Here is a 26585-nt window from a genome sequence, read left to right as displayed (position 1 = left end):
TGGAGAATGGGTTGGAATGGGGAGAGCCTTGAGGCAAAGAGACCAACCAGAAGAGCTGGATGGGGAAAGGCAGGGCAAGGTCACACAGCTAGTATGTCAAGTGTCTGAGGTCACATTTGAACTCAGGTCCTCCTGACTCCAGGATTGGCGCTCTACTCACTGCGTCACCTAGCTGCCCCAACCAGAAGACTATTTACAATAGCACAGGGGTGAGGTGATAATGGTAGATATCGGGATGGTAGCAGTATCAAAAGAAAGAAGGAGGTGTATTTGAGAGAGATTGTGAAGGTAGATTTGACAGGACTTGTCAACAGATTGGATATGGGAGGTGAGAGAGAAGAGTCAAGGATACTACCTAGGCTGTGAGCGCAGGTGGCTGAGAGGGTGGAGATACCCTCAACTGTAAGATCATAATCATTGGTAGAGATTTTCCTCACTTGAAAGTTCTTCTATCAGTGAAATCACGTGCCCCGTTCCTATATATATAAAGGTTATTAAACTCCTCCTTCTCATGGCAGCTAAGTGATGCCATGGTACATAGAGCGCTGGACCTGGAGTCAGGAAGACTTATGTTCTTGAGTTCAAATCTGGCCTCAGACACTTACTAGCGTTGTGACTCTGGGCAAGTCACTTAAACCTGTTTGTCTCAGTTCCTTTTCTGTCAAATAAGCTGGAGAAGGAAATGGCAAACCATTACAGTATCTTTGCCAAGAAAACTCCAAATGAGGTCCAAATGAGTTGGACATGACTGAAATGACTCAACAATGACAAACTAACTCCTTCAGGAAGCGATTAAGATAAAAAAAAAAAAAGGAAAAAGAAGGCCCTCCTTTGGGGGACTTTCAGAGCACACCCAGAGGCAGTCCCTGGTTGCTTCTTTCTGCAGCCCTAGCTGTTGCCTAAAAATTGAGGACAAATTAGCAAGCGCCTTCAACTCTGATCGAGATTTAAGAATTTCAGAATACTTTTCTATCTCCTGCATTCTCCTCACCCCTTGATTTCTTTCTCTCTTCCCTCTCTGTTCCCCTCTATATACTAGCTCCCCTCTACCGTCCCACTTCTCTGTCATTTTCCACACTCCCATATTGTTACTCTTCTGTCTACTGACCTCCTACAGTTCTTGTCCTCCTGTCCACTCTACAGAAGCCTCTCATCTGGCCTGAATCCCAGCTGTCCCACTCTGGATTAGGGCTTTCCCAGGTCTGTATTACCAGGAATCTGCCTCCTAGGCTACTGCCAAAGACAATAAAGGGGAAAGATAAAGGAGTAAAATACATCAGACCAGACTATAGCCTTGTCTCTTTCCAACTCATCTTTCACATTGAGACCTGATCAATCTTCCTAAAGCATAGCTGTGGTCAAGTTCTTGCTTTATTAAAAGTCTTCAATGGCTCCCCATTGCCTGAAAAGTACATTTGGACCCTTCTGGCATGGCATTCAAGGCCTTATCAGACTTACGGGTCCAGCCTAGCTTTCCAGACATTTCTCACTGTTAGTCTTGACTCGTCAACCTCAATGTCCATGCCTTTCCCTTTCTGGTTTCGACCTTGGCAATCTTGTTTACATACTTCCCTCTACCCAAAATATCTCTACCCGTGGGGCATCCATCATCCAAGAAATTAGAATACAAAAGTTGGAAGGGGCAACACCTCCTCTTATTTTATTTTGTTTTATTGATGTCTTTTGTTTTTCACCCCTCAGGCTTATCCTGATTTGCTATACCCCTTCATATAACCCTCTCTTGGAACAAAGAAAAACTTAAGCAAAACCAAGTAACATAGTAACTAACAGCATATGCTATGTTTCACATTTATGGCCTCTCATCTACCAAGAAGAGTTTTTCATGATCTGTCCTCTAGCACCAAAATTGATCAACCACAATTAATATTGTAATTAACACATTTATTATGATATTGTAACTAATATTGTATTAAAATGAACACGTTTTAGTGTTGGTTTTGTTTATATTATTGTCGTTTCCATGTGTGTTGTTCTGCTGGTGCTACTTACTTCGCCCTGTATCAGTTCACTCCTCATAGCCATCACTTCTTATTGCCCAATAGTACTCCATTACATTTTTGTACCACCATGCATCCAATCATTTCTCAAATGATTCTCTGTTTCCTCAACTCAAAGGGGAAGAGCAGAAGCTGCATCAGGCAGGAAGGGACTGCTGCTGCCACACAGGGACGCTGACCCTGGAGCAAGGAAGGAACCAATGTGAAAACCCAAAGATAAAAACCATGTGACCCGATGACATCTGCAGAAGCCCACAGAGCTGTTGGAAACCTTTAGTTTACTGAGCACTTTTCCAGCCCCTTCCTTCTCTGTCTCAGGAAAGAGATCAGCCTGTCCCCCAATTTCTGTTCCTTAAGCACTTGTTTACCTTCTTTTCCAGTTGAAAACCAGTTTCTCTAAGACAAATGTGAGTAACCATTGCATTACTGATCTGTGCTGAATGGGATAGGTGTTATTGTTCTGTTGGGAGCAGAGCTACTTACTCCTTCTTTCTTGTTCTCCACCTCTATGTGGGTTGGGTCAGTACTTCCCAGCTTCTCCCTTTGTTTTCCCCTTTGGGCATGATTCTCTCTCCAGTCAATTCCTCAGTTTTACAGGTCTGGAGGAAGGGATTTTCTTTCAAACCTGCAGGAAGACAATGGGAAGCAAAAGTCATCAAGGGGCCATCTTCTATGCCAACTCCAGCAACCAAAACTGCTAACTCATTTACTTAGTAAGTCCATGTTTTTCTCCCCGCTCTGGGAAGTTATTAAATCTGAATGAATAATTCTTTCTTATTTGCATGGAGTCCCCATGCTAGGACTTGCCCCCAGTAATTAAAATAATAAATTAATTAAAATAGTTCTTCTATCTCTCTTTCCTTGAGTAATTCACTCCCTCTATCTCATTTGTTCAAGGACACAGACAGCTCAGTAATACAATGGTTAACCATATTTATCTTAGAGAAACCAGCTTTTAAAAAAACAACAACCGTGAAATAGAAAGCAAACAAAACTCTTGAGAAGCTGAGATTGAGGAACAGGCTCATTCTTCTCCTGAGATGGAAAAAGGAAGGAAGAAACAGATGGGGGAAATGAGGAATCACTAGTTTTGTTCTCAGAAGCATAAAAATTTCCAGCCACTCTGCATCTGCATGGCCTGGTCACACAATCCTTGTCTTGGTGTTCTGGCTCTTCACTTCTCATGAGTAAGACCATGATAAGCCAGCCGAGACCTATCCCCACTAGCATTCTCTCTTGTCCAGTCCTCTACCTTTGTTCTTCCTCTGTGCTCAAGTTAACAATGGCGGCTCCAGCTTCCAGCCCAGTGATATTTTTGTCCCCTCCATAGAGGATTGGAGGGTGGGTTTGTCAGTCAAATCCAGTTTGGGTCCCAGTTTCTCAGGGACTTAAGCAGGAGAACACTTGAATTCTCTGTCTGTCAGCCGACAGCGTTTCCACTGTCCTATCGTATCTGTATTATAGTTTTTTATGCATATGTTTAATGCCTCTAGCAGACTATAAGCATGTTGAAGACAAGGACCAAGTCTTATTTATCTTATCAGTGCTCAGCACATAGTAGGAGCTTACATGTATACAATAAGAGCTAGCATTTAGATAGTGTTTTGGAGTTTGAAAAGCACTTTACAAATTTTATCTCATTTGATCCTCATAACAGCCTTGGCAGGAAGGTGCTATTACTATGAGGAAACTGAGGCAGGCAGATGTTAAGTGACTTGCCCAGAGTCACACAGCTGAGAAATGTCTTAGGCCATATTCAAACCTAGGTCTTCTAGACTCCAAGTCTAGCATTCCATCCCTCGTGTCATCTAATTATAACTACTATATGAACATAAATATGAGTATCAGTATATGAAAGTGTGCTGCCCATTATCAGCCCCAAATTGCCCAAATGCATAAGCTAAATAGCAAACCTAACTTAGAAGAGGGGGTGGTACCAGGATGTAGAAAATCATTTTTTGAAATAACTGATATTAAAAGTGTTTACTACCCCAAAAACCCCTGACATTTTGTAACGTCACTTTGAAATTTCCAAACTGGATTACGTATATTCTTTTACTTGAGTTTCTCCACAGCCTTGTAAGGCAGAACACTAAGGTTCATTGAGGTTGAGTTATTTTTGTACATTGTCATTCAGCTAGTCTGTGTCAGAAATAGAATTTGAAGCTTCCTGACTCCAAGCCTAGTACTCCATTCACTATGCCATGCAGATAAAAGAGGGATTTCATACTTTCACCAGTAGCAGATAAATTCAGGGCAATTAATGAATAATTGGCAGGGGCACCTGGGTAACACTGTGGATAGAGTGCCAGGCCTGAGTTCAAACCTAGCCTCAGACACTTACTAGCTGTATGACTCTGGGCAAGTCACTTCACCTTGTTTGCCTCAGTTTCCTCATCTGTTAAATGAGTTGGAGAAGGAAATGGCAAACCAGTCCAGTGTCTTTGCCAAGAAAACCCCAAATAGGGTTGAAAAGAGTCAGACACAACTAAATGATGAGAAGACCACAAATGAGGCCCCAAGACTAAATCACGCCCATTCTTTCTACAGCAGCTTATCACCAAAAAAAAGGAATGATCCCCTGCCAAATCTAGGCAGGCATGGTAGACACAATAGGTACAATACCCTCGGGTCCTAAAACAATCCATGTGGTACCACTTTGTTGCTGCCAGCTCTTATTTAACTTACTGTGTACTTTTGCTGGGGCGGAGGGATAGGACAGCAACATATTAGCCAGGTGTGTGAACAAGACCACCATTGTTACTGCCACTCACTGCTGGTCTTCAACATATCTTGTCTTGGTTGTTAGAAGATTCTTCTTTGGGACTTCTTTGCATTATCTTCAGGCACTTGGTGTCCTAGGATCTTTCCCATCTAAACCTACTCTCTTAAAAGGATCTGATAAATCCATTCTCCCTAAGGTGTAAATGACTGATGATAACTTCCTGTTAACCCTTTCTGGATATTTGCAACTAGACACGGTTCAAAGCATTATAGCAAAGTAAAAAAAAAACCCAAAAGACAAAGCTCTATTAGGGGATTTCAAAAGGAAATCACCAGATGGAAGGAACCTTCTAGAGTCCTTAAAATCAAAACATATAAGTATTACCGACTATTCCCTGCTGCCATCATTAGTGGCTTCCTTCATTCTCCTGAGCCATGCTGTAAGAGAGGGGAGGAAGAAAAGAAACAGGCAAACTGCTTCTCGAGTTGAGGAAGAGGGAAAATCGCCGAAAGCAAAACTGGAAAAACCAACCCATAACATCACGTGTCAGTAAGAAACAACAAGCCCTTGTGGTGCAAATGGTTATTGTTTGTTCTTCATTCTCAAAGAGGACCATGACATCAGGAAGGTGATGCCATGACTTGCACGTGAATTGGATTTGAGTGAGGGAGGACTGTGCAAGGTCACCAGTCTCACATTCTCCTCCAGAGCCATTTCAGTCCAGTGGCCTGATATAGATGAGGATGACTGGAGATGGCCCCATGGTACAAACGGGCCAAGCCAGTCAAATGCCAGCTGGTTGAACAACATCTGTTGCCCACATATAATTACATTTAAGAAACATTTATTTGGTGTCTACCGTATGACAAGCATTTCACTAGACAATGTACACAGTGATAAAAAATTGAGACCAAAGCTCTCGTGGATCTTATGCTCCACCATTAGGGAGGATTTTCCTGTTTCGACTGAGTGATTAAAGATTTTTTAGGCCAACCAAGACCCTATGGTGGAGAAGGAAAAGGAAAATAATACACTCCCTTCCTTCCTCTAAGTAGAATATGAAGGTTCAGAGAAAAGGCATTTACTATAGGGACCAAGTCCTAGAGAAGAGATTGGAGCTAGAGCTCAGAACTCCATAGCCTCAGTTTACAATTTGAAAGCTCAAATTCGACGATTGGTGTTGACTTAGTTTCAAGGCTCCCACCCCAAAAGCAAATCTTTGACAAGCTAGCCCAACAAAGATAATTCCCCCTTCCCCCACCATTTCATTTCCATACTGCCCCACCCCACCCCACCCTTCCCACTTGAGTAGGAGTGACAATGATGCTGACCCAAAGTAGGGAAGCTGCTGTCTAGCCCAGGTCTCACCTTCCTCCTCTACCTCCCACCCCTACAAAAGTCCTCATCTACCAGCCAGGACTCCAGAATCACTGGTCCTACTCTGGCATTAGCCGTTTTTTTTCTGCCCTTTGTCTATCTGGGTGTGTCACTGTTCCGTTTCTGTATCTTTTAATTGTGATTAAATTGATTGGTTACATTGATTAAATGTAATCAAGACATGGTTAAAGCACTGTGGGATAGTACAGCAGAGGCTGCTAATTCATTTCTATTAAGAGCAGCAGTTTACAAAGCATTTTCTTCACAACAGCCCCATGAGGTAAGGAGGAGATGCACTGTACAGTTATTCCTTCCACATGGGAGAGGGGGAATGGGGGCATGGCACCCCCTCGATCTGGAAAATATGAGTAAAATTTTTTGGCCTTCCCTTCATATCAGAGGAAAAGTCTGAATAATTATGGTATTAAAAGATAAAATGTGTTGAAATTACATAATACTATACACATGTTTTATGCATTTCTGAGTTTCTAAACTTTTTCTGTGTCATCTGCTGATTTTCAAATGTCATCTGACCCTCCTGCAAAACTCTCCCAAAATTCCCATTTAACTTCTTATGCCAACCCGAGATATAGCAAAACTGTGACATATTTCGATGGAGAAAGTCATGTTGTGGAAGGGATAACTGTATCATACCTCCCACTTGATGGCTGAGGAAGATGGGCGTCTCAGCAGTTAGGTGACTTGCCCAAAGACACCCAGCTAATAAACCAGAGGATGCCACAAAGCATCAGAATTGGACCTACAAGTTCACACAGCCTCCTAACAGAACCCTTCCACTTTCTTCAGAGACACCGAATCTCTGGAATTCCGTAGGCAGATGCTGCATAAGATATGCAAAATGGACAAGCCACTTGCAAAGAATATCCCAGTTCCTCAATAAACTGGATCCCTTGACTTCCTTGTCCTTTCAGATATCTACAGCTTTGGAATCATACAATTATAGGATGTTTTTTCAATACAGTGTTCATTTTATAGATAAAGGGACCCATCCCTCCACCATCACCGCCCCTTCAAAAAATCTGCTCCTTGTTGGAGTGAATGAGTTAAAGTATGGAGCTGAGCTATACTAGCTGAAGCTGGGTATTTCAAACATGCCTCACTCAACCCTCTATAGCCAGCCTGGCCTTAGGATTCTTCCAGCCCCTGCTTTGATTGTCAGGGCCTAGGACCTAGTAGGTACCTAATAAATACGTTTTGGTTGGTTGTTTGTTTGATTGAGTCACTATTGGGTAGCGCTGGAGACAGAAGGTCTGCTCCAGTCACTAAGTCCTTACCCACATCACTTCTGTCAATCTCCTTCTCCAGGACTGATAAGCAAGTCAGTATTATCTTGGGGATTATGAAGAATGAGACAATCTACAACCCCACACCTCCTCTCAGTCCCTGCTTTGGAATTTTAGAGGCTGACCAGGTCAAAGTTCCATTCTCTGTACACTACTCCTTTTTCTTCCCACCCATACGTATCAACTCTATCTCTCCCACTCTTTCCTCCTCTTTCTACTGTGTCCACTGGAATCTCTGGTGTATTATTAACAAATTGCACTTCATAGCGCACAGAGCACTGGGCCTGGAGTCAGGAAGACTCATCTTCCTGAGTTCAAATCTGGCCTCAGATACTAGCTGTGTGACCCTGGGCAAGTCATTTAACCCCGTTTTCCTCAGTTTCCTCCTCTGTAAAATGAACTGGAGAAGGAAATGGCAAAAACACTCTAGTATCTGCCAAGAAAATCCCAAATGGGGCCGCAAAGAATCAGACACAACTGAAATGACTCAACAACAGCCACAATAAATGTGTGCCAAATTTAATTAAATTGTGAGGTCATGTGACTTGCCCAAGGTCACAATAGCTAGCTGACAGAGAAGCTTGGGCTTGAACCTAAATTTTCAGACTCCCACTCCAGGGCATGGGTGCGCGCGCGCGCACACACACACACACACACACACACAGTTTCATTGATCTGTTTTTATCTGAGGTCACTTCCTCATCACTTCCCAAATCCCAAGAATTAAATCTTGTTTTGTGACAAAGTATGTTTAAGTAAAACAAATCAACACATCATTCATGTGTGACAACGTATGCCTTATCCTGCCCCTGGAGTGTGCCTTCTCTCTGCGTACATAAAACTGCATCCCCAGCTCTGACAGCCTTGTCAGGCAGATGCCTGAAGTCATGACTGGCCCCAGTTCACTTTTCCCAACACCATGGGCTAACAGGGTGGAGATCCATGGAAGCCCTGGGTAACAGCCCCAAGACTTCAGGCTGCAATGAAGGTGAGGCCAACCTAGATCCCTACCCTACTTTTCTGAGCCATTAGGGGGTGGGTAGTGGGGGATGGGGAAGCAGCTACCAGCTCAGCTTAGGCGTATGTGGTCAGGAGACAGTTTAAGCAAGGAAACCAAAGACAGACACCACAGCCTCTGAGTGTGCCTTGTTGGGGGGAAGGGGAGATAGGAGCAGGAAGGGGGAGGATGGATGGTACTGAATTGGGTTATAACAGCTTACATTTATCTAGCCCTTTAAGCTAGGCCGTGATGAAATTGAGATGGGAAGCCAGGTGACCCGTAAATCCTATGCTCTTTTTACGGGCACAGCACATATTGGCTGCCCAAACAGGGATTTAAAATTTTGACCTGAGGTTTTGACCTATAGAACTGTCTGCAATCAAAGCCCACCTGTCCCCTGGAGAGTCCCAGCTTTAACCCTCAGCCTCTGTCAAGCCAGGCAAGAATGGAAGGTTCAGTGGAAAAGAACCCTGGGTCTGGAGTCAGAGGACACAGGGAGGAATTCAGCTTCTTTTCCTTACAACCTGCCACTCTGATTCTCTGGGCCTCAGTTTCTCTGTTTGTAATATGAGCAGGTTGAACCAGACGTTGATCTCTTAAGTTCTCTTTCCCCTCTCAATTCTATGATCTCCGATGCCAGGGCAGAGGGGCCCTCATCCCCAGAGGAGCTGGTTTCCCCAAAGAAAATGCAGGTGTTGCAAGATGCCCTCCCCTGGCTGGTAAGGTCACCGTGGGAGGCGGCACGCTATATATAATCTTGGCCTGTTGTCATCAGCTCTGACCAGGGAGCAGACAGATGAGAAGGCTATTATGGTTCAGCCAGGGGCCGAGGAGGGGCAATCCAAGCAGCAGTACTCTGAACCCCACAGAAAGGATCTCCCTCCCTTCTCCTCCCCTTCCAGACTCACTCCCCCCAGGAACCCACTGGGGATTATAAAAGCAGCCGATATATCATAAAAGGAAACTGGCTGGGATATGGCAAGTCTCAGCTGGAGGCCAACAAGGTCACGGGGATTGAGGGAGTCTGGCCCAATCACAGCACAGGGGTTCCCCCAGAGAGGCGGCTCTGCTTGGTTTATTTTTATGGGGATCTGCAATGTTAGCGCAGATAAGCCGTGTTCAAAGGCTGCATTATTTAACTCTCACTAAGGCAGTGCCCACACAGGGTTAGGTTAGCCTCTATATAAATGCCAGACTACACAATCCCTCCCCTGTAGAGAAAGCACAAACATAACAATGCCGTTAACGGCAAAAGTTCAGCCCTAGTCACTCAAACCCTGAAGCCAGGGTGGAGGGAGATGGCGACTGGAGGAGGGGGCAGGGTCTGGGATCAGTGCCTTCTCTCCTCCTCCCCTTCCCACACCTCAGCCCCTCTCAGGCTCCAAGGATAATCATGCGTGATTATTAGGCTGGGGGGTAGAAGACTTTTGTAAAAAGGAGAGACAGACAGACAGAGACACAGACAGACAGACAGACAGACAGAGCGGGAGGGAGGGCAACAGAGAGACAGAGAGAGACAGAGAGTGGAAGAGAGGGAGAGAGTGACAGAGACTGAGACAGATACAGAGAGTGGAAGAGAGTGAGTGGGAGAGAGAGAGAGAGAGAGAGAGAGAGAGAGAGAGAAAGAGAGGAACGCCAAATTTGGAGTAAGCGAATCTTTGAGTTCATTTTCTCGCTTCATAAATAAGGAAACTGAGACCCAGGGAAAGAAAAGGACTTGCCTCAGTACACAGCTGGTAACAGGACAACGATTTGAACCTAGGCCCTCTGCCTCTACATCTGTCAGTTAGCCAGTCAACAGACATTTATGAGGTGCCTACTATGTGGCAAGCACAGCGCTAAGCTCCGAAGATAACAAATACAGACAGTTCCTGATTTCAAAGAGCTCACAACCTAAAGCGGGAAGACAATGAACAAAAGGAAGCTGAAAGGAAAGTAGGAGAGGGTAGGAAGGTACCTAGGGAAATTTGTCTTTGAAACCTTCCACCACCCCTTTCATCTCCATATCAACTCTGACCAGCATCCTCCACTCTAAATTCCTCTTTCCTCCCCAGGCCCTCTTCTCCAAACCTGCTCTCAGCCAGCTGCCACGTTTTCAACAAAAAGGAAAGGGCTGCTAATGGTTTAATATGTAACCTTACCAGGGGTGTTGGCTATTTCCAATTTCACTGGATGATGCTTTAACTCAAAGAAGGAAATGGGGGAGTTTCAGTTAATTGGGAGATATTTAAGGACATTCGTTCCCAGCTCCTCCAGTCATACCAGATCCCTCTGGCCTATTCTCACTGTCAAATGTTGAGTTTGACCTGTTGTGCATCCGACTTCATTTTTAACATTTGCGTCCATCCCAGGTGAGCACCTCTGGGCTGACTGTTATCCACACAAGCCTTCTCCAAAGCCCATGACAGCACAGGAGCATGACTAATGGGCAGCCTGAGGGTGTCCCCCTCCAGATGCACACCCAGTAGGTGCTCAGTAAATATGCATCAATTAGGAGGAAAAAAAAGCAGCTTAAAAATGCCTTGGAAGGAATGAACACAGCATGGAGCAGAAGAGACGGATTGGTTCAGAACAGAAGAAGGTTGTAGGTAAGAGGGTAGACGAGAGAAGAGAGGCTCATAGAAGACAGGATGGACTGAGAAAATCAGAAAGGAAGAACAGTATTTGGGAGGGGGGCAAACACCATTTCTAAAAAGAAACTGAGAGACTAAAGAATACTTGATTACGACCTACGAACAGAGTGGAGATTGGAATCCCCTCCGCTTCTCTTCGATGACTTGAGGCCAGGCCTAGCTCTAATTCTCACTAACAGTTAGATGTTCCTGAGGACAAGCTGCTCCCAAAGCCTCCCTCTCCGACCCACAGACAGTAGTTTGAAAGTCAGAAGCCAAGGCAACAAGCATTTCTTCTGCTTGGGTACCCACACGTAGCACAGGAGGTACAAAGAAAAGCAAAAGACAGTCCCTGGCCTCAAGGAATTTCCAATCTAATTGGGGAGACCAATGTGCAGACAATTATGCTCAAACAAGACACATACAAAACAAACTAGAGATAACCTCAGAGGAAAGGCACAAATGGGGCCTAGAAAGGTTTTTTCAGAGAAGGTGGGATTTTAGCTAAGACCAGAAGGAAGCCAAGGAAGCCGAGGAAGCCAGAAGGCAGAGGCAAGGAGGGAACCCGTACTATTGCAGATGAGACCCGAGTTCAGTAAAACTGAGACTTCCCAAGTACAAATCCCACGAGAAAGCAGTTAAAGAAAAGAGGGAAAGTCTCTGGGAACCAGATGGAAAGCCTGAGTGACTGAGAAACAAACCTCCCAGGCCCTGTAAAATCACTGTATATTTAAAGAAATGTGTCAGGAAAACATGATTTACTATTAGCCTCCATTCATTCAAAGGGGCATTTAGTGTGATGAGGAAAGCCTTGGTCTTCCTGGAGGTCTAACAAAAGCATCCTCTGCCTTACTTTAGAAATATTAATGAATGCAATGAGAAGGTGGCACAGTGGAGAGACCCAAATTCAAAGCTATCCTCAAACAGTTACTGAATGTGTGACCCTGGGTAAGGCACTTTAGCTCTGTTTGCCTCAGTTTCCTGAACCGTAAAATGGGATTAATAATAGCATCTACCTCCCAGAGTCGTGAAGAATGAGATTACATTTGTAAAACGCTGAACACAGTGCCCGGGACATAGTAGGTGCTTATTAAATGTCTCTTTCCTTCCTTCCTCACTAATGAGAAGAGAATATGAGACAAGTTTGACTTCATTAATTCAACAAGTACTTATTAAGTGTCTACTGCATATCAGGCACGGTGCTAAGCTGTAGGAATAGTAAGACAAAATATGAAAAAAGTTCTTTCCCTCTAGGAGCTTATGTTTTTCTGTATTTTTTCTGGAATTAGGGATGAATAACAATGATAAATCTCAGACAAGGTAATAAAGCAGTACCATTTTTAATGTGTGTAGCAGGTTAACATTTACAAAGCCCTTTCATATATCATCTCACTTGATTGTCTTCCGTTCTAGAAGAGGACCATGACCTCAGGGACTCCGTCATCTCACTTGGTATTCACAAAGGAGAGCACGAGACAGAGTTCTACTGGGTAGGCCAAAAAGGTAGGGCGCCATATGTTAGATACAAGTTCTTTCTGGGCAAAAACTATTCCTCCCTTTTTTGTTGTTGTTGTCACCATCATTGTAACAGAGACTGGCCAGGGAGGGCCTGATCCTGGAAGTATGTGGATATTTGACACGTTGGCTTCCCAGCATGGAAAATCTGGAAGGCTCACACCAAAGGGGTTGCCGGAAGAGAAAAGGAGACTTATGCCACTGATGTTAGAAAGAGAAAATCAGGAGTACATGGCAACAGATTGGATATAGAAGCTGAGACAGGGAGAACGACAACTAAGCTTTGAGTCTGAGTGACTGAGAGCATGGTGGTCCCCTCAACAGTAATTAAGAAGCTAGAAAGAGGAGATGGGTTGGGATAAAAGATAATGAATTCAGATTTAGACTTTAGGGTTCAGATTTTAAGCTGTCACTAGGACATCCAATTCAAGATGCCTAATAGGTCATTGGAGATGCAAGAGTGGAAGTGAGCAGTGAGGTTAGGGCTGGATAAGTAGACCTGAGAATCATCAGCATAGAGATGATAAGTGAATCCACGGAAGCTCATGAGATGATCAAGTGAAATAGGACAGAGGGAGAAGAGAAGAGGGGAGCTGTATGGGACAAGGAGACTGAGGAAAAGCAGGAGGAAACAGTGTCATGAAAAACCTAGACACAAGACAGTAACAAAGAAAAGAGTGTGATTGACAGGCTGCAGAGAGTTCAAGAAGGATAAAGATTGAGAAGAGCTTTGGCAATTAAGAAAACGTTAGTAACTGGAGAGAACAGTTTCAGTTGAAGGATGAGGTTGGAAGCCAGACCACAGAGAGTTAAGAAGAGAGTAAGAGGAAAGGAAGTGGAGGAACCTACTGTTTATGGCCTTCTCAAGGTGTTGAGCTACGAGAAGGAGATCTGTGTGATGAGAGCTAGTAGGAACAGATGGATCAAATGAGAATTTTCTGAAAAGTAGACAGGAAGAGGTTGAAGATAATGGGAAGTGGGGTTGAGGGAGGGGGAAATCTCCTGGAGAAGAGGGGATGGAATAGAATCACTTGAGTGTGTAGAGGGGTTTGCCTCGGCAAAGAGAAGGGCCGCTATATTATGGGGTGAGGAGGAAACAATGGCAGAAAGCACCTATATGATGTGAGATGAGGAGGAAGAAGAGGGAGCCTTTCATGAATGGCCTTAACTTTCAGTAAAATAGGAAGCAAGGTTCTTAGCTGGGGGTAGGAGAGGAAACCATGGGATGTTTGGGGAAGGATGAAAAGGTTTGGAAGAGCCATTGTGATGAGATAGTGAGTTAATTAGGGAGGTGTAAAAGAATTGCCTTGCAGTGGTGAGGGCCCAGTTGAAGTTACTTGACCTATATTTGTCAGTCAGTAAATACCCCTTTTAGGTGGTGCAGTGAGAAGAGCACCAGCCCTGGAGTCAGGAGGACCCGAGTTCAAATACAGCCTCAGATATTTGACACACTTACTAGCTGTGTGACCTTGGGCAAGTCACTTAATCCCAATTGCCCTATCTTACCCCCTCCAAAAGAAAAAAGAAAATATCCCTTTGAAAAAGCTAATTGATATTAATTGATTAAATGTTGTCTGGATCCCTAAAATGTCCAATAGGGAGTTGGTGATGCAGCTAAGGCGATGGAGCCAAGAAGAGAGACTATATATAGCTGAAAACATAGATCTGGGAATCAATCTTCATAAAGATAATAATTGAACACATGAGAACTGATGAGATTCCCCAAGCAAGAGAAGATAGAGAAGAAGAAAAGAGAAGAAATCATAGGACAGAACCTTGGGTGATATCTACAATTAGGGGGAATGATGCGAATGGAGATCCAGCAAAGGAGACTGAAAACAAGGGGTCGGACAGGTAGGAAAAGAACCAAGAGACACCTTAAAATCTAGTGGCACCCAAACCCAGAGAGGCAATAGTCCTAACAGTCCATGAGTCCAAATTCTAAAGCTGTAATTTATTAGCCATGCAACATCAAGCCTGTCACTTAATCTCTCTGAGACTCAGCTTCTTCACCTATAGATGGGGATAATAAGACTGTCTCCTTTAAGAGAGTGAGGGTGAAATGAGATAATATATATAAAGCCATTTGTAACCCTAGAGTGCTATATAAATATGGATCACTATTATCTTACTGACAATAATAATTTACGAGACTTGTCTAAAAGTACACGTGAAAGAAAAATACATGGACGAGGTGGAGCAAGAGCCTAAGTCTAATTCCAAAATCAAGCTTTTATTCCAGCACATAATAGCAGCATGGAGCTAATTCAATTAAATTCAAAGAAAGCTAAGCTTTACCACTTATATAAAATTTCCAGAAATTTTGAAAATATGAAAAAATTAGAGGGAATAATAAATGGAAATATTCTCTACACAATACTTACATTAGCATCTTTCCAAATACTAAATAATTTTGGTTGTTCAGGAACATTAAGAAGTATGTTACTCCTGGCTCAGGTGGTACCCCATCCCACAAGAATTTTCTATTCTAGACTCATATCAATCCTGGGGGAGCCTGAAATCAAAGAGAAGAGAGTCAGGCCTTTCTCACACTCTCAGCCTCATCTCCCCCACCCCAGAGTTACAGGGAAAATATCTGAAACAAAGCTTACCTATGGCTTATGCCCAAGGTCTTCCCAAAAGTGGTCTAATAGGGTTCCTTCAAGAAAAGGTATTTATTGTTGAAAACTAAAAATAAATATTTTTTTTTAAAAGAAAGAGGAGGGGCAGCTAGGTGGTACAGTGAATACAGCACCAGCCCTGGAGCCACGAGGACCTGAGTTCAAATCCAGCCTTAGACATTTGACACACCTACTAGCTGTGTGACCTTGGGCAAGTCACTTAACCCCAATTGCCCTGCCTTCCCCCCTCCAATAAAACCAAAAAAAAAAGAGGAAAAGGCCCCATACATATAAAAACATTTACAGAAATTCTTTTTGTGATAGCAAAGAACCGGAAATTAAGTGGGTGCCCCTCAGAGGAGATCTGAACAAATTATGATATATGACTGTAATGGGATACTATTGTGTTATAAGAAATAATGAAAGGGATAGCTTCAGAAGGAAAAAAAAAGGTATTCAATGTAGAAGGTAGAAATTAGTTATAGGACAACTATTTCTTCTATCACAAAAGAAATGCTTAAAACACAAAAGACTCATACATATACATTAGCATATACTTAAAACAGAAAACAATGAAATATCACACCTATTATACTCTCCAGAGAGAGGAAGACAACTTTAGAGAACCAGAAAAGATATTTAATTTTTGTGTTTAACTTGAACTATCTGCACAACTCTCAAGTCCAGATTTCCTGACAAGATAGGGCACGTTTTGGACTTTCTTAATCCTTTCTGTTACTGAAGCTTCCTGGTAGTTTCTCCTGATAATATTCATAAAGGGCTTTGCAAACGTTAAAGCACTTTATACAGAAATAATATGCCAAGGACTTTGTAAACCTTTAAGTGCCGTATGAAATCAGTTATCATTATGGCCCCTCCTTACCATAAGTCATCATGACAACATACTCTCAGGACAAAGTTCAGTGATCACAGGTACAATAAGCAGCGACCAAGGCAAATTTTTCTCACCTTTGGGTAGCAGTTCTTGCAAATTTCCCTAAGACTGGAAGAATTCAAGACATTTAAGAGGTTCTACAATCTGACTGCAAACTTTTCTTTGCAGAGTTGGGGAACCATAAATATGGAATATCAGACTTTTTCGGTTGGCTGGTTTGTTTTCATGAGTTTTCTTTCTTCCTCTATTTTTATTTTTTACTATAAGGGATGGATCTTTGGAAGGGAGTAGGGGGAGGAGATGTAGTGGGGAATTCATAAATGATGTAAAAACAAAAGATGGCAGATATGGGCTGGCCCTGTGATTTCATTGCTATATCTTGGATAGGACAATGGCACCTTTCAGAGAAGCTATAATAACAATGTCGGGAAGCAACTTATAAGGGGTCAACAATCTTACTTTAATCAGACATATATATACCATTCACTTAGTTCAGGGGAAGAGTCAACACCCTGAACTTCAGAAAAAATACAAACAAATTACAAGCAGAAATTATATAAACAGAGCAAATAACAAATAAATAAACCAATCAGCAGACAGGACTTCTAACTGTCTCTCCATGGCAATACATACATAGTTACCAGACAGAGAAGCACTGACGTCTGGGTTTTCAAAGCTGGGGCGGGGTGGGGGGGGTGGGGGGTGGGCGTTCCTTACCGGCTACCCAGAGTCTCATCTGGCTACACCATATGAACACTCTTCCCATGAGTGAGCCCCAATGCAAAATGCTAACCTCCGATATATATACACTTCTTCAGAGTCAGAGGGCATCACAGCCCTCATAACCCAGGCTCATATGTCTTAGGCTTCCACATGACTTAAGCAGGTTACATGGGCCTATTAATGGATGGGTAAGATCTTCCCATCAAGCAAAAAATACATTAACAATACAGAAGGAAACTCTCTACCAGTGTAGGTCAGCCCCTTTTCTGCAACTTAGAGTCAGAGAGCTTCTTAGGGCACCTTTCTGAGGGGGTAAGTGATGGCAGGGAGGGGACAGCCAGTATGGATGAGAGGCAAGATTTGAAATTGAGTCTTCCTGGCTTCAACAGGGGCTCTAGCCACAAGCCAAGCTGCTCTCAAAAGCAGAACATAACAATAAACATTCGATTTTTTTTAAAAAAGAAGGGCTGTGTTTTATTTGTGTTTTCCCAGTGTCTAGCACAGCACTCTTCTCAGAAAGTACTCAATAAATGTCTACTGAACAAATGAATGAATGAGTGAATGAATTTAGTATGGTTCTCCTGAATCCAAGATGAGCCTACACTTTCGAAGCTACTAGAAACATTCTCTTTCTCTCTCCCTCTCTCCCGGTCTCCCTGTCTCCCTCCGTCTCTCCCTCTCTCTCTCTGTCTCTCTCTGTCTCTCTCTGTCTCTCTCTCTCTCTCTCTCTCTCTCTCTCTCTGTCTCTCTCTCTCTCTCATTCTCTCTCCCTCTCTCTCTCTCTCTCTCTCTCTCTCTCTCTCTCTCTCTCTCTCTCTCTCTCTCTCTGCAGCATCCAAAGAACGCCTGCCCTGAGCTCTTTTCTCTTTTTTTCATCTGTGGTCCTCCCTCCAGCGAGGTTCCCGGCTTACCTTTGATCTGATTATTCTCTAAACACAGAATCAGCTAGTCTCCCTAACAAGAATTAGGCCCTCATCATCACCAACTTGCTACATACAGTTTAATTGCTTATAGTCACATAATAGCAGTAAGAATAAAACTTTGGACAATTAAGCACTTGCACTGGGTGGGGCGGGTCGAGAACAATAGCATCACAGATTTAGGCTGTAAAAGGACCTTAAAGGTCAAGTTCAACCCTGGCATTTTGCAGATGAGAAAACTAAGACCCAGAGGAGATTAAGTGATTTACCAAGGTCACATTAAAATTAAGTGGCATGGCTGGGGTTTGAAACCTGGTCCTTGACTCAATATTCAGTGCTCTTTACTATTTATCTTGAAAATTCCCCACAGGGTCAAACTCAGAATCTTGACCTTTAATAGATTATTAGATTAATAGATTTCTTTCTTAATTTAATTAATTAATTAATATTATATATTATTTATTTTGTATATTTATTATAATTAATTAATATATGTAGCCATACTCTGACTCATTCTTCCAACCTACATGTACTGTAGATGTAACTAATAAAACGTTTTTGCCTTGTGCATAGCATGGATAGATATCTGATCTGAGATCTGGCCCATTCAATCTCCAAGGGAAGTCACAATTTTTACCTCTGTAGAGGGTAGGAGGAGGACCATGCCTATACTTGCAGAAGCCCACCAAACAAGGGAGGATTCAGGACCTCCATGGCTAGGCAATCTTTCTTTCACTCTTACCTCTGAGGGTTATACAGTTAGCATCTATCTACCCTACATCTACGATCTATAATCCAAGTGTATGATACTCTCTTTTAAGGGTTCAAAATAAAATACACTTTCTCTAGTCATTCTTAAAGGGAGGATAACATTTAGCTTACTCTCATGAGCTTAGCTCCCTCCCTCCCATCAAATGCTAGTTGCACAAAAGACAATCACAGATAGTTAATAAGCTTCATTATCAAAGTCAGCAGTAAACAGAAATTGGAGAAGTTATATAGTTTAAAGCAGATGAAAGAACATGCGAGAGAAAATGAGATCTCAGCTCAACCAAGAAGCGAAAACGATTTCACCCAGGGAATCTGCTTTTAAACTGTCTCTCTAGGGTGGCAAACTCTGGGAATCAAGTGATATGTTTGGGACTGGCTGTCTCACACGTCTGTGACTCTAGAAGGATCTCTCAGCTGTCATTCAAAAGTTCATGCTTTCCTCTCACCCCTCTCACTCAACACTCCTCCTTCTCTTGTTTTCCCCAATCCAAAGAATTCTCTTCTTCACTTAATCAGGTACACTACATCAAAGGTCTCTCAGTCTATCGGGAGTTGTATCAAGAGTTTCTTCCCCACCGCCTTCTTAAGGTACAACCACGACGTAAGTAGTCACAGAACTACAATACTGCAATCAGATATAGCAAGTTAAGGAAGATGAGAGTTGAGTATTGGGTGCCTGCTTGGAGCTAATTTTGATTGAGTATATAGATTCACAGCTTCATGAAACCCTTGAAAACAGGTTGATACTACCAACCCTCGAAATCTCTCTCTCTCTCCCTTCCTTCCTTCCTTCCTTCCTCCCTCCCTTCCTTCCTTCCTCCCTTCCTTCCTTCCTCCCTCCCTCCCTCCCTCCCTTCCTTCCTCCCTCCCTTCCTTCCTTCCTCCCTCCCTTCCTTCCTTCCTTCCTCCCTCCCTTCCTTCCTTCCTCCCTTCCTTCCTTCCTTCCTCCCTTCCTTCCTTCCTTCTTTCACAAAATCATAAACCCAATTCACTCTGAAGCTCATGAACAGCTCCCTGCCCAAGCTCTGCTTAATGACTATATTTTAGGCCCTCCTGGCTTAGAGTGAATGTCAATGCAATGGTTACTGTTTCTCTTTGGAACAGCAACCCTGAGGGTCTTCCCCCCCGCCCCCCCAGCTTGATTTTTTTCTTTTTTTCTAGTAAAAGGAGCCATCCCTTGATTCACCACTTAAAGAGGCCTGATATTCACTGAATGAGCTTTACCTCACTCTAAGCGAGTACATGAAAAGGCCTTAGCCTCAAAGGGCCAGGGTCTCCCATTGCATCCTGGGTCATCTCCAGTCAGCCTGATGAATATCTGGTCTCTGGATCCAGATGGCTCTGGAGGAGAAAGTGAGACTGGTGACCTTGCACAGCCCTCCCTCACTCAAATCAAGTCCTGTCATCATTTCCCAGATGTCATGGTCCTCTTTGAAAACAAAGGACAAACACAACCTGTGAGTACACTAAGCTGTCTGAAAGGGGACCCAGCAAGCTGGGTAACTCAACTTGTCCTCTCCCTCTCCCTCTCCCTCTCCCTCTCCCTCTTCCTCTCCTTCTCCTTCTCTCCAAAGGCAGGTAAATTTTGATGGCCAGAAGCTGACCACTTGGGGTTTACTGGCTTGATTTCTTTCTTTCTCTATCTATCTATCTCTCTTTCTTTCTTTCTTTCTTTAGTCCTACCTATGGACCACTGAAGAATGACCCAGTTCAGAGTCCAAGAGAAGAGTCTCCATGTTGGTCATCTACCTTCATGGTCCATGCTCTTTTCCTAACCAAGGTTCAGATTCCACCAAGAAGGCACTAGAATAAGATGACCTGGGTTGGAGTCTGGCGTGATCACTTAAATTTTGTGACTATGGGCAAGTCACTAAACCTCTTTGAGACTCTCTGATCCTTCAAATGTAAAAGAGGAGTAATAATACTGAACTACCTACCTCAAAACATTCTTGTGAGATAAACACTCTGTAAAACTTAGAGCTCTGGGCAAATGTGAATTATCACTATCCAAGCTGCTGTTAAAGAAAGATGATTTCATTTTCCTTCCTATCTATGAAGCCTATGTGGAAAGAACAGACTGGTAAGAATTTCTTAGGGGAACAGTATACATTTCCTGCTCGTTTGTAAGGCTGGCATTTATTCAGCTTTTTGATGGAGCCATTACAGCATTATTCCCTTGGGGCAAATTTTAACGCCATTCTGAAGTATCTTGGTGGGATCTATCTACTGGCTCACCAAGACGAGTCCTTTCCTCTTGGTTACTGAGTTTCAAAGTATGATTTTTTTTTGTTTGTTTGATTGGTTCTGGGTTTTGGGCCCAATGTATGATTTCACTGGTGTTGGGAATTCTTGGTATGGAAACTTCCTTCACTGGTTAGATTAGCAACACTCCTGTAATGTAATCTTAAATCTCCCAAAGATCCAGGGACACAAAGCTATTACACATCAGAGGCAGGACGTTTCCTGAATCCAAGACCTGCTTTCTATTCCCTAAGCTTTCTATCCCAAATTGCCTCTTTGTGATTGATTGGTTTTTTTTTTTAACCATATAAAAATTGTGAAACAGATAAAAGTAACAACTTGGTGGCCTCTCCATATTAGGTCTTCTTCCCTCCTTTTCATTCGATCTCTCCCTCCACCTCATGTCCAGGCACCAGGTGATATGACTTTGCTCTCTCAACTGTACCTCAAATTCTTTCAAACAGATTTTGGAACTGCTGCAAGGTTTGTCTCCTAGTGGACAAGCAGTTCCACTGTTAGATGCTGTGACTCATAGGAGCTGGGAAGGGGAGGAGAAAAACTCCCCTCTTTCCCCATATCAACCCCACCACTTTTTGGGTATGGGTACAGGGGACACTTGACACAAAGCTGCTCCAAACTTAAACTCTCCAGAACTCACCAAGAGTTCTCAACTGACTCAAGAGCTGGAAGACTGAACTATTGATGGCATCATAGATAGAGAGGTGTAACCCCCGCTATTTGCCACTGCTGTGGCTGTGTAAGACCAATAAGACCAGCACACAGGAGGGCTGCTAGCACAGGTTCTTTGATCTGCTTTTCTAAGGAAAGCAACTCTAAGAGGTTTACAATCTCACTTTAATTAAACATACATATATCATTCACTTAGTTCAGGGGGGAAAGTCAGCACCCTGAACTTCAGAGAAAACACAAACAGAGATTATGTAAACAGAGCAAATACCACAAATCAGCAGACAGAGCTTCTGTCTGTCCATAGCAATACATACATATATAGTTACCAGACAGAGAAGCACCAACATCTGGGTTTTTCAAAGATGGGGGTCGGGGGTCCTCCTTAACAAGTCTTGTCTGGTCAAATCACACAACACTCTTCCACAGAGTGAGCCCTAAGCAAAATACTAACCTCAGAGTATATATACACTTCTTCAGTGTCAGAAGGTGTCACAACCATGAGACTCAAACCCATGTGACCTAAGCCTTCCTGTGACTTAAGCAGGTCATCAAAGACTCCTGATTCAATCAAAGACTCTTGATTGGAACAAAGGCAAGACTCAAAGGCACTTGATTGCCTTAGTGCTGAAAAGCACTCCAAAACAACAACAACAACAAAAAGTCCCACTTTACTTGCTATTGTAGGAGGTTGAAGAGATCTTAGAAGCCATCTAGATCAATTCCCTTCACACAAGGAATGGAAGCCCAGAGGAGTAAATCAGTAAAAGCAGTAATAGCAGAGATAGGATTCAAATCCAGGTGACTCTAAATCCAGCATGCTTTCCACTGCATCAAACTTACTTCTTAAAAAACAAAACAAAACCAAAAAAAAAATCTTGCTCTCTCTGAAGACTGAGCTAAAAGCTTCTAGACTATGAGAATGACTGCACTGCCTACTGTGCTAAGGTGAATATTTAAAGATATCAATGGGTAGTGGCTAATTATCAGCCAGTCAATCCCATGCTTCCTTTCCAATTCAACTAGAGAAACATTTTCATAATTTGCATGTGGATACTGGGCATTGGTGTATCTTCTTTGTTGTTGTTGTTTGGCCTTCATTCTGGAAGAGGACCATGCCATCGGGGAGGTGATGCCATGACATGCAAGTGAATGGGATTTAAGTGAGGGAGGGCCCTTTACAGTTAGTTTAAGGCCTTGTTAACACGATACCTCACTATCTCTGTTATCTGACCTTTGTTTTCTATGACTGCATCAACTTGGGAGTGTAGAAGGGGAGATCAATGAATCAAAAACCAACTACTCCTCTACACGGATATTTTGTATTTAATTAAATGTGTACATGTGGTTTCCATTTCTCTATCCTAGCCCCCCACCCCCTCCCATCTCACCCAGAATGTGAATTTCTCAATGCCAGAGAATGCTCTGTTTTTGTCTCTGTGAGCCCAGCACCTAGCAGAATTTCTGGCCTGTAATAGGCACTTAAACGTTTGTCAATGAATGAATGAAGGCCATTCTGCCTAAGGGAGGCTATGTGGTATAATGCTAAAAACGTTAGATTTGAAGACAAATGACTTGGGATTGAAGCTCAGCTCTTCCAAGCTACCTGTTAACTGTGACTTCAGGCAAGTATCTTGTCTCTGGGCTTCAGCATCAACTCAATAAAAGGAAGGGAGTAGACCAAGTCTCCTCTCTGCCACTTCCAGAGTTAATTCTATAATTCTCTTTTGTTCTATTCTGCCTTTTGCTCATCTTTGTATCCTCGGCACTTAGCAAAGTACCTGGCACACAGTAGGTGCTTAATAAATGCTTATTGACTTGACTGACTTCACCCTCACTGACACTATATGTATGTTTTACCTGAATACATGGGTGTTTGATTCTAGCACACACTTTCCTCTTTCTTTTCTACCACTTCTCTTCAAACATTCCATATCTCAAGACTGCAATTTCCATTTTACTTATAAGGGAAAAGACAATGTACAAATTCATGATAATATACCAAGATAAAGTAATTAAAGTCACACAGATAAAGAAAGTGGCATAGACCTAAGCCAGATCATTGTTAAATTTTCTAAGCTAGTCTACCAAGTTACAATTCCCCAGTCTAGTTTGGTGGCATGCTCTTTAACTGCCTGAAACACCCACTCCTTTCTGGTCCCAAGACGCTTTCTGAAATCACACACACACACACACACACACACACACACACACACACACACGTCCCTTTTTCCACTACCAGGCTGAATCTCAAGGAATCAGGAACTCTTCTGACAGCATGTTGGACTTTTGTTGTTCACTTGGCTAACCAAATCAAGGACAAATCTGGAATGATAATGGGTTCCCATTACCTCAGTAACCAGAATAATTTACCTAGACACCCAGATCACTTTCAAAGTTCCCAAAACTCAGCTCCATCCAAGCCTGTCCTTCTACGTATAATTCCTCTTTCTTCAGCAAAACTCTATGTACCACTAGAGTGGGACTCTAGCGCTTAGCTAGTTGGTCACCTAAACCCAAGTTCAAATCCAGCCTCAGATACTTATTAACCATGTGACCTTGGGCAAATTATTTAACTTTTGCTTGCCTCACCTATAAAATGGGGATAATAAATAGTACCTACTTTACAAGGTCATTGTGAGATCAAATGAGATCATATTTGTGAAGTGCTTAGCACAGTGCCTGGGATTTAGTAAGCTATGAGAGAGATTTTGATCCAGAAGTAGAGATAGGAGCAGCGAAAGAGAGAACGCTACGTTGTCCATTGGACTGGTGAAACAGGAAAGGAAGACTGATTTCCATTGCTTACACAGGGGAAGACAAAGCATGGATATTCTCTTCCCTTATTTGGGAGCGTACCTAGTCAGGGAATCCCTCAACGATCTAGGAAGGCTAGGGGAGGAGGTTTAGGAGATGACTCCAAACAGGAGTTCTAATCTATTTCTTTTCATTTTATTTTATATATAATAAATTATGTGACTGCCCAATGGTATCTATGATTGTGGAGGGTTGCAAGTTAAGAAAGGGGAGCCTGGACAGACAGGGCGAGGGCTTTCATAAATGATGGATTCTATGTTTTTATGTTTTACTTCACCCCTCGCTTCATTCCAACCTTGCCAGTACCACAAAGCTTAGAGGTAGGAGAAGCAGTTTAGGCATGAAGACAGTGGGACACTGAAGCCTTTTGGGAAAGTTATTTTCTATGTAGACACCAAGAAGAAACTGAGGAGAATTGGGTGGAATACCACCTGACAGGAAACTCAGATCTTGCACTCCCTTATTGGACAATTAGTACAGTGACATGATGACATCCTGTAGGATTAAAGAAGGCAGTGCTCACCCACTAGAGATTTGGACTGCTTAAATCAATAGCCATTAGTAATTTATTAATGAATACTATGTTTGGCATATTGTGCCTCAGCTAGGCACTGAGGATCTAAATTTTTTTTTAAAATTTGTCTTCTGTATTTATTAGAGAAACATTGATACACATAAATGAAGCAAAATATATAAACACTAAATACAGTTTCAAGGAAGGAAAAATTCAAGGGGGGAACACTAGCAACTTGGGGTATCAAGAATGGCCTTGTGTAAAAGGTGGCTCTCGAACTTCAAAAGAGTTGGATATTTTGAGGCATGACGACTTGCATTCCAGGCAGCCCACATAAAGACAAAGATACAAGAGACAGAATTCCTAAGTGCCACTGGTGGCATACATTATTTCAGAGACTGGAGAAATAAAAGATACTTCAGCTGCTTGGCTCCCCTCAAATCCCATAACTTAAAGAGTTGAGAGGAAGGAGCAATCACCTTTGGGCTGGGGCAACCAAGGAAAGAATCATAGAGGAGGTAGGACTGGAGCCTAGGAAGAATTTCAACAGAAAAAGAGGAGAGAAAAGGATATTCCAAGTAAGGGGAACTGGAAGACATGGTAGATGGCATGGATAGACATGTTCAGAAGGCAGAGCAGATAAATTTAGCTGGAGGCAGGGTTCCCATAGACTAGGAATAGCAATATAAAAGGCCAGGAAAAAAATTCCATTCTTTTCCATCTATACTTTTGATTAAACTTCTTACCTTCCAGACTACTTAAAGTGACATCTGGAGGGATTAATATGTTAGAGCCATGAGACCAGCAAGGGAATTTTGTAGGTCCTGCTACTATAAAACCGTAACAGAGAGTCTTGTCTTGATCATTGAGGCATATGCCCTCTTTAATAAGTGTATGCTTATACCCCTGAGAGCATTCCTTACTTAAAAGTCACACAAAGGCCTCAAAGTCTGGCACTTGATTTAAGTCAACTTGTCAACCAGGTGAAGCCTAATTTATTTCCAGGATATTCCTGAGAAATAGTCTTTAGATGAGGGTGTAGGAGGAAAGAATGTTAGTCTTGGAATAAGAGGGCTTAAGTCTGAATTCTGGCTTACTACTTGTGTGAACATTGGACAACTTATGACCCTTCTGGGGGCCTCGGCTTCCTCATTTATAAAAGAAGAGATTTGGGACCAGCTGACCTCTCTAGTCCCTTCCAGCTCAGAATCTATGATTTTATGACCAATCTGAAGCTAATGGCTCTGAAGTCCTCTTGAAGAGAAGTAGCCTTGATCACAAGTGGACCAATGCTTTGGCTCTTTCTCTTGTCAACAAAATCGCTTCCATTTCATTCAGCTAAGGTACTAAGGAAAGGAAAAAGTTCAGGGTACACTGTATTCTTACCACTTACGGGAGGGCAATTGTGCCCCACAGGAAATCAGGTTAGTCCAGTGGCTTTTTTAGTTTGTGTTGGACTTTGGAGTCTGACGTCTCAAAAGTAAGTACTCTTTCTTGCTGAAATTTCCAGTCATCACTGATGTGTAAAGGGAGGAGGGTCAAATCAAGTTCAAATGAACCAAAATCCCCTTCTCAGAGCTAAGTCACATTATAGGATTCCCCTTTTAATTTACAGCCACCTGGCAGAAAAGAACAAATCTCCCCCAAGTTATCATCAGTAACACACCCCCCCCCAACTGACTCCTAGCGTGACTACAGGACAGGCACCATCAGAACCAGGCTTGCCAGAGGAGGAGGAGGCAGACCCTTTACATGCTGTTATTCCAGTGGCAGCAAGGTCTATTCCCATTCGCCAAATATCACCCTCATCTGCTTCTTGAAGCCTAAAATTTCACAGTCCGTTTG

At 42.8% G+C, this 26585-nt stretch overlaps 1 long non-coding RNA gene across 1 annotated transcript in view; it reads right to left on the bottom strand.

Moving 5' to 3' along the window:
• Nucleotides 1-1973: 1973 nt before the first annotated feature.
• The window catches only part of LOC118835873, a 73644-nt gene continuing 49032 nt past the window's right edge, over nt 1974-26585 (bottom strand). Inside the window, exons 2-3 of the long non-coding RNA XR_005009528.1 lie at nt 2502-2643; nt 1974-2198 (exon numbers count right to left, since the gene is read on the bottom strand). This is a non-coding gene — a long non-coding RNA (uncharacterized LOC118835873). The remainder of the gene's footprint in view (nt 2199-2501; nt 2644-26585) is intronic.

This window comes from Trichosurus vulpecula, chromosome 2 (genome assembly GCF_011100635.1).
Source record: "Trichosurus vulpecula isolate mTriVul1 chromosome 2, mTriVul1.pri, whole genome shotgun sequence".
Lineage (NCBI taxonomy): Eukaryota > Metazoa > Chordata > Mammalia > Diprotodontia > Phalangeridae > Trichosurus > Trichosurus vulpecula.
Note: the sequence above shows the minus strand (reverse complement) of the source record. Positions and strands in the feature narration are given on the sequence as shown.